General features: G+C 44.1%; 1 protein-coding gene across 1 annotated transcript in view; it reads right to left on the minus strand.

Moving 5' to 3' along the window:
• LOC120895148 (homeobox protein prospero) overlaps positions 1-7,717 on the minus strand; it is a 140,802-nt gene extending 133,085 nt beyond the window's left edge. Inside the window, exon 1 of the mRNA XM_040298226.1 lies at positions 7,639-7,717. The gene's annotated coding sequence lies outside the window, so the exon portion shown is untranslated. The remainder of the gene's footprint in view (positions 1-7,638) is intronic.
• Between the last annotated feature and the right edge of the window lie 1,567 nt (positions 7,718-9,284).

A 9,284-nucleotide genomic window follows, 5' to 3' on the forward strand; every position in this document is an offset into this window, starting at 1 on the left:
TACATATTTGACTTGTCATTGTTTAGCAGTAGAAGCTAGGAATTTTTGGTCGAAAATTAAATGCACCATTGTAGCCGTTTCTCAACGGCAAAGTGATTAAACACGGGAGCAGGGAAGGAAGACAGCTGAACGTATGCAAACATACCTAAGACTATCCAAACGAACGTCATTTAATGGGTTGGAGTTTAATGATGGCTTCAACCAGCGTCAACCGGGCACCGGCGCCAGTCGCAGGCGCTAATACTATAATCATAAAAGTTTAATATTTGCATGCACACACACACACACACACACACACACACACACACACACACACACACACACACACACACACACACACACACCTTGTAGCTAACTTCCAGCAGAGGGTCGTATACCGTTCTACACACTTACGATTTTCATTTCCGGGGTGTTAAAAAGCGAGCAAAAGATCAACCTCTGACGGTCGACCGGTCGCTCTTCTCTGACGCCACTATTTTGGTAAATCGTTTAGAAAAAGGGTCAAAGTTGAGCGGTATAGCAAGGATGCGGCAGGCGAGTTTTATCGACAAATTTTCAAACTTATAGGCTCGCTGGAGGAAATTGAAGTACATGAAAAATTGTGTAAAGTTTTGCCGTACCTGAACACAAACATAGGAAATTGGGAACGGCTTCAGAGACTATCCGTAAATAAGACATCATTTTTGTAGCCAATAAACCGAGAAATGAGTTGATTAATTAAACTAGATAGCTCTGTATGTCTACTCTAAAAACCTCACATCACAGTCATTCTTATTCCTCCGTGTGTGTGTGTGTGTGTGTGTGTGTGTGTGTGTGTAAATGAAGCTAACCGCTGTTGCAACATGTTTTCAATTAATTTCATTTAAATATTGTGATTGGAAAACAAAGGGTTTTCTTGTGTGCTATCGTTTTGCTAGTGACCTCAGCATCGTCCGCTACTGCTAGAGCCATGCCCACATCGACTCAAAGATGAAAGAAGCGACCAAGTTTTATGCATCATTCCGGTACTGTTCGGCATCATCTTGTCGCTTTTCATACCAATTGTTGAACCAATGAAAGCAATGAGCGCCCGGCAGCAGCAGAAGAAGAAGAAGTACCAAAAAGTATAGAGAAAAGACACGACCGTTCCGTTTGTCCTCGGCGTCCTCGGCATGTGGAGCCATTGCTTCGAGCGATAACAGATAGAAATGTAGCTCACACACACATACACTCACATCCACACACCTACCCGCTGCCAAACCCTGCTGATGCGCACTCTATGACATACTCTGTGCTCTGACACATGTCTGGCATCGTACCCGACAATGATGGTCCAAACGGATGGTACTGTGCAGAAGATTCGGTTCGCAGAGTCCTCGCCACGGACCGGTGAAACGAAGGGGAAAGGTGGAGCACCAGTCGTCCAGGCAGGAAGGATTGAATAGTGTCCGCCAACTAGCCCGTTCCATTGGCTCGTTTTGTCAGAAGTATTTTATATTTCTTTCGCAACCGATTCCTCATCCGGCTCACATCCGCCTCCCCGGGTTGCGCCTGATTATGAAGAGGTTTCTTTTGTTTCTGCTCGCAAACAGGGTTAGATAAAATGCATTCCTGGGAGGGAGAGACCAAAGTGGGTGCGTGGTGTTGGAGCATTGGCTATTTTTTGTTTTTGGTTTGTTGCATGTTCCTCCAAGAGCAGTCGAACCGATTGTGGCCGTAGATGCATTGTGTGTGTATGTGTGTGATTAGGGTAAGGGAGTGTGAGATGAAACGAGGTGGAGCACGTGAGCTTGTGAGGAACTGCTTCACATCTAGAGAAATGCATTGCCTTATCGTTGGCAGTGTCGTGGTACGCTGGACCATTGCACAAAGAAGGCAGGAGCGGGAAAATTCATTCTTTCGAGATCGAGAAAAAAAATCTCATTTAAATATTACAACAATGGGGCACCCAACCGAGCACCGACATTCCAAGGCAAAAGAAGCAGGAGCTGTGGGTGGAATGCTCATCACTCCCGATTTCCTCCGTTCTACACCAACCTTGTGTGATTGTGAAACTAGTTTTGTAACCCTTTCTCATTGTTACAATACGCCCGTTCAACTGCTGCTGAACCGTTCGTGCTCAGTGGAAGGAAGATGGATCCCTGGCTGCGACTTGTAATATCTCAAATACGGTACGACTAGGTCCACGGAGGGGAAAGGGGACACAGACGTGCCACCCGTCCCGAAGTCCACATGATGCAGAAAAGATCGGATCAAATTGTGCAAGCAGGCAAGACATTTATATTCGGAATCCTGTTCGAACTCGGGAAACGTTAGGGTCTGGCCGGCTCAACGCTCGGTCCAGTGTGGTTTGTTCGGTCTGCAATAGGACGGTACGAGGAAAAGTGTTGTACATTTATGCAAAGATTATTATTTTCGTTTGCTGAGGCATTCGTGAGGCAACTGGGAAGGCAATATCCAATAGAGAAGTAAGGCAAACGTTGGATTTCGATTCGATTAGACATAGAAACGGAAACATGAGTTGTTTTTCCTTGTAAAATGGAAGGGTATTTCCTCCAACCTCTCTCTCTCCCTTTCTGAATAAGGGGGAATGGGAAATGAATTAAATATTGTATGTGGCAATGATGTCAATTGCTCGACGTTCGTTGGGTTTATTTTTTTACAACCCTCCACTTTGTGAAACCGTCCATCTTGCCATCCTATTTTGTTCAGTTCAGTCGTTCTTCCTCAAACGTATAAAAGAAGAGGCAAAAAACACTGTACGATAGAAACTGCAGAGGCAGGACAAATGTTTGTATCAACGGAGATTTTAATTGTGCAAATGTGTTGTGCATTTTGTGGCGTTGGTGGTGGCTTTTGCATAAGACCGAGATGGTACTGATGGGTTGGATCACATTTGTGCTGTGTGTTGCCTTTGCTGTAACGCTCTGCTGAAAATGATGCACCCGAAGACATGATTTAAATTAAATTCCATTTCCATTCGATTCAAAATGGTGGGGACCCGGAATGGTTGACAGCTCGTCTATTTATGGCTTGGATTTCGAGCTTATCTATTATCTATCCGAAGAATTCATCTTGATTGTGAATCACACTTTATTGTTTGTTACTTGTTGTCATAGTCGCATATCTCGCACTTGGCAATGGTAGGACACAATTACGTTAAAATCATTGGCTTGCAAACGTTTGCGAGGTGGGAGAGTGAGAAAGGAAGCAATGCGCCTTAGTACAACTTGCTGCAGGCACACTATTTCCCTTCGCTTTCACATTCATTGCAACAAGTGCTAGCGCAATGTGTATGCATGCAAAAGAGCGAGATAAGCGAAATGGAGAAACATGTTCTGCTCATCGTGCACCATCGAAAACCGTGAACGATTCATTAAACAACCTACGTGAAAGCTATGATCATACGAATCTCCCCCGGCACATCTTACGCCATGTGCAGTGTGGAGCAGACCAATGGCGTTAGGCGTCCAAAAGCTTTAAAAGATGCTTTCCGGGAAGTCTTTAATGATTGAAAATCTATGATTTTATAACTAATTATCAGATAACCAATCAGTACTTCCTAAGCAGAAACATATTTATCGTTTCCATATAATACACGTAACACGTTTAACCGTTTACTAATGCAATGGTTTGTATACCATTGAATATCGTCGCGAAAATAAACCGGAAAAGCCATTATACCAACGTTTCACATTCCACCATCCAAGAGACATTACCACGCGTTTTTATCCACCCCACCCGGGTGCGTATGTCTGTGTGTGTTTGTACCGGCGTGTATCATTATAATGACATTTTTTGGCGATTTATTGGTTGCCAAAAAACAAACGTTAACGGGTAATGTGCTTCGTGCCTCGGTTCAATGTCGGAGCTGTGCTTAATGCACTCATGGAAAGCGAAAGCGACCGATGCAAATGGAGGAGTGTGGAAGGCGGATGCCCCCGAGACGGACCGCGGCAAGGTTTGGCAATAACAGCAGCTGATTGATAATTCAAATAAAAATAAAAATAAAAATAAAAATGACAAACTGAAGTAGCAAAAACGTAATAAAAATAGGGGGAGTAATCAATTTTTAAGGTAAAATGTGTGTCAATGTACAAAGGAAAAGGAAAAGCAGGAAAAAATGAACAACTCAAATGATTAACATGTAAATAAGCTGTTGAAATCGATTAACTACACAGTAAAATAATTTAGTTAATGTTTCTATCGTTTCTATTTTGTTGTTCATACAATCATTCGAAATGTCTTTGCAAAGAAAATTTCAATCTTTTTTTGTTATCTAAATACCACACAACGTGCGTGTGTCTATGCGTACTTGCGTGCGTGCGTGCATATTTCTGGTGGCAATGCGCGTGCGCTTTTTTATTTGCGTGTGTGCGTGTGATTGCTAAAGGATATAAGGGCACTGAAATAACCAGAGAAGCAACAACAACAAAAAACTACATAGGAACAGTACATGCGTGTGCGTAAGGGTTATTTTTCCTCCAGGGAGTCAAAGTGACCGTATCATAAGCGACTGTCCCGATCGAAGACCATCAGTGTCATCGTTTTTTTTTTGCCTACCCTATTCCTGCAAATGTCCGTTGCCACTTTCGGCCCGGGGGTGACATGATGTTGCTCTGGGTGAAATGCTTATCGGTACACTCTGTCGCGAGCGCTTATGTATCCTGCCCGTGTGGTGGTAGTAGCGTGGGTACGCTATGGTGGGTTTGGGTCACTCTCATCTTCCAGGGAGCCCTAACGCATTTGCACATACATACACCCGACTGGTTCGTCTCAAGCGAGTAAAATGAACGCAGCGATGAGTTCTGTTTTGTATCAAAGGAAACCCGAAACCCGAACTATGCTCAAATGGGATGACTTCAAACAGGCTCAAATATGATGGCCCGCACATTGAATAAATGTTTCATTATCGATCTGTTTTTCTTTTCATTTCAGTTTGTTATCATTATTTAAATAACGCAAATAATGTCACACTTTATTTCTCTTCTCATTACAGACAAACTTCGCAGTGTATAGCTCACTAACTCTAATTCCATTTAAACCCACGCAAAGAACTAAGCATCCTCAGAGAGATGGAAAAGGTGATCAAATTAATGCCAATAAACTATGCCTGTAGAAAACAAATAGCCAACGCTTTTGTATTGTTCTGCTTTGTGTTGTCTAGAATAGAAGCTGCCTATTATGCCGTTAATTGCATGCAAATGTCTAATACGAACATGAATGTAACACAGCGGATAGTTTTTAGAAGTAAACGAAAAGACGAACCTTATGTCCGAAACATCACTTTTACTTCTCCAATACTTTCCTTGTTATCGTTTGCGCTTCTTAGACATTGTAATGTTCTGCTTGATTAGTGAAATTAGATGCAGTTTGAACACGTTTTCTCCACCGACGCCGTATAACCCCGATCATCCGCAAGGCCAACATGCATCGAAATGAAAGGCAAAGCGACGCCCGCAGAACAGGGTACGAAATATTAATTAAATTTATCCCACGTTCGTTCTCTACGCTCGGTACAAAATCGACCCACAGTTTTGTTGGCTAGCAAAGTTCCGGTCTGGCGTGTCGTGCTGCCAGGCCTCTCCCACTACCGCAGTCTTTTATATCAGCTGGAAAGATGTTTTATTTTTGCAAAGTAGTTTTTTTTTAATTCGCCGTTGATGTTTTTGTCACTATTTGTGCCGCACCATGATCATGGTGTGGGGACAGTAGGGACCGAAGTGTGCTGGGTTGCGTGTGCCTCAGTATCGCATTCCGGCAGTACGTTCCGGGACATTCATCACAGGTGCACCCGGTCCGGTCGCACCAGTTTATAATGACAATCATAATTATGAAGAGTGATGATCGATAAATTGGTGGATATTGCATGTTCGAAAAGCGCGCCAGACACTACTCCCCCTCTGGTACAGGCAAATCGTTGGGGTGTGCTGTTTTGCCACCGGAAGGTGGCGCAGTGCAAGCTGCGGGGGAATTAATATTTGAGCTCAGCGCTTTCCGGTAATTGAATCGAGTTTTGGGTTTTGCTTCGGTCGCCTGCAGCAGCAACACCAGCATAGCCGGCCTGCACTCGGGGTGTCATTAGTGTGCAAAATGAGAGGGGGTGGATTAGGAGTTTTGCAGGAGTTTTGGAATTCGTTGATAGACAAATGGGCAGACCTCGAAGGGCGGTAGAGTAATGGTGGGGGAGGTAAGATTTGTTTGATTTGCACCAGGATGCGAATCCACAAAATTATCTCATCAACCGATTGATGATAAATAAGCATCATCATAGGCGTGTTTGAGCGCAGGAAAAAAAAGTTGGAGAATCATTAATATTCTGCTGTTGACGCGTGTGCCTGATCTTAATAAAACCTAGCATGAAAATATGAAGTTTCGTTTTGCTATAAGAAAATAAGGAGGCAATTTAAGCGAAGACGCTAAATCACTCTATCTCATGAAGTTAGTACATTTTCTAAAAATATAATTTCAATGAAATTAGTTGTTCAACATCTGATAAAATAAAGTTTATCATAATCAATGACATTGCAATTATTTGCTCAAAAGTAAGTTATTGTACAATAAAAATACACTGATAATTGCAAAGATAATCGAGTTGCCAACCTTCAAAACAATTGCAACAGTTCACCAAACGACATTTGTTTACACCGTAACTTCACTGCCACATAATGCCACAGCTGATCGATGTAAACAAAAGCGATGAAAATGGTCCCGAGTTAAAAATCGTCCAAAACAAATCATGCCCAATCAACAGGGTGGAGGAAAACAATCGAAGCACCCAACCAAAAACAAAGCAAAAAAAACTACGAAAAAACAACCATCGCTACTCATTATCAGCAGCCACAGCGACCCGACACTCCGACTGTGTGCCAACCGACCAAATACTGCCCAAATGTAGGTGAGAGTGAAAACATTAAACAGCACATTGATAAACCATCAGACAGTGCGAAAAAAGAAACCACTAAAATTTAAAAAGGTCACACGGGAAAAGTGTGGGCCAGGTACGCGAGGAGGTGGTGGAGAGCGGGGCCAACTCGGCTGCGAATGCATATTGCCAAAAAATCAGCCACATTGGCGTCGTTCGCTGCTGGATAGTATTTTACTTATTTTGGTCGTTTTTTCCAGCGCCAGTGTAGCACATTATTATGTATAATTAAAAAAATAATATGACACACCTTCCCTTGCCCCCTTACGTGTTCAACCTCCCCCCCCCTCCTCTACCCAACACATCCCTGATCCCCCCCTTATCCCACTGGTTTTTTTCTCGCTCACTTCTTGTATATCAGCAGGCGCCCTCCTTCCTCCTGTCGTACCGTCGGCGCAGCACATTCGGCCAAGGTGGGAAAGGATGCAGTGGATGCACCGTTTTTATAATGATATATTTTTGGACATTTTATTCATTTTCATGCCTGCTTCATTCCGAAGAGACACGAGGGACAGTGCACGTGCAGGCAAGGCAAGTACACAAGGCCGACAATGTCGAGCGGGTTTCGTGAGAATCGTGCCCAGCAACACGTTGGAACCCGGTAAAGCGTTCGTTCACATTTTGTCGTCTACCGTGTCTTAATTCACTAACGTTTTCTTGGCTCGTCACTCGGGGCCGGGTTTTCGCTCTTGCACACCCCTAAACCTTCGCCCCCAAATACGGCCACTACTTACCGGACTGTCTGTAGCGCACTGTTTATTATTTCCCATAGAATTTTTCACTCTTGTACACTGATTTGTTTGATTAAAAGCACCACAAACAGGACAAAAAATTGCACCGGAAAAACTTATAACAAATGAAATGCAGTAATCAACTCCACTGGGTTCTAATGGACGCGTTCCAAAATTTCGCAACGCGTCGCGTACTCGGGGTATTTCTTGGGATCGCGAACGCAAAGCATCGTGCCAGCGCGGCGCGCATCATCGATGAGGCCACCGAAAGTGCCGCGGATTTTCGCGCTCACCAACACATGCTCACCGAACAGCGGCGCACTTTTTTCCCACCCATTGCCAACCACGCGGGACTGTGCGCCCCCGAGCTTGGGCCTTGTGCGTTAGTTAGGTCGTTTTGGTATTGTGTACGCGTATGCGGCACACGGTATCTCTTTCTCGCCGGTTTTGCTTTCGCTTGGCGCAGGAATGCCATCCTTTCTGCAGGCCGTCGAGTTTTCGCTTATGTACTCGCGAACGGCAAAATAGCGACTCATTTTTTTATCGTTTGGTCGATTGTGTAGCGTCCCTGAATAATTTTTTTTTGCCTTTCGTCTCTACAATTGCTCAAAATCACCCGCACAAAATGACGCGAGTGTCCAAGCGGTGGTCGGTAGATGAGGATTTTTTTTCTTTCCACCCCAAATTTCACACCACCACCACCACAACCAAGGGGTGCTGTTGTGTGGGGTCCCGATGTCCCTGACCGACCAATGGCCGACCCACACACAAATATTACTTCATCTTCGTCCACATGAGGATATGAGGTTTCATGTGCGTAGCATAGTATGTAGCAAGGGTGGGATGGCCGCCCGCTTACCCTCCGCCATCCTGACGCTAACATACGCGCGCGTACATGTACACAGCCACGAGCGACGCTATTCCAAAAACATTGTTGTTACCGGACCGGATGGCGATGGGTAGCTCAAGAGTCCAGGTTGTCGGTGGAAATTAGGGGTGGACGGGTGAAAAAAACGACCACCCAGAATTGCGAGACTCACACAAGTCTCACCTGGGGGTAGCGCGCGTGTTGGCGAATGCTTTGCTCCGCATTCGGAGGATATTTGTCTCGCAGACTCGCTACACCGACATCGTGCACGAATCCTGGCGAAAGTCGGCGTAAGCGAGCGCGCTCTAGTGTTCAGCAGCGGAAGCTCTGGCGTTCAGTGACCAGCGGCACCGACTTTCTAGCGCTTTCGGTCATATTATGGTGCTAATGAGATGGTTTTCCTTTGATGAGGTAATTTAACAAAGAAGAACAATTAAATTATTGGAAAATTTTAGGACGAAAATTAACAAAATTGTGGGATTTTCACCGATATGTTGTTTCTTTCATATTTATAGCTACAATACCTAAACTTAAAATGCTAGAATAACTTGTTCCGATTAGATCTCAACCAAATACAGCCTCCGTATAGAAGGATGATAGTTGTTTGCAAATCTATAAATAAAATTGCGTATTACTTGCCGTTAGAGCTTCATGTTCTCCGAGCTGGATGTGATTATGTTTATTTTGCGCTCCATCATGGACAGAAGAATTTTCATTAATCCTCGATTTCACAACCATCGAGTAAAATCCATTTGAGTAGCGAATGTAGAAACACTTGTGT

The sequence above is a fragment of the Anopheles arabiensis genome, chromosome 2 (genome assembly GCF_016920715.1).
Source record: "Anopheles arabiensis isolate DONGOLA chromosome 2, AaraD3, whole genome shotgun sequence".
Lineage (NCBI taxonomy): Eukaryota > Metazoa > Arthropoda > Insecta > Diptera > Culicidae > Anopheles > Anopheles arabiensis.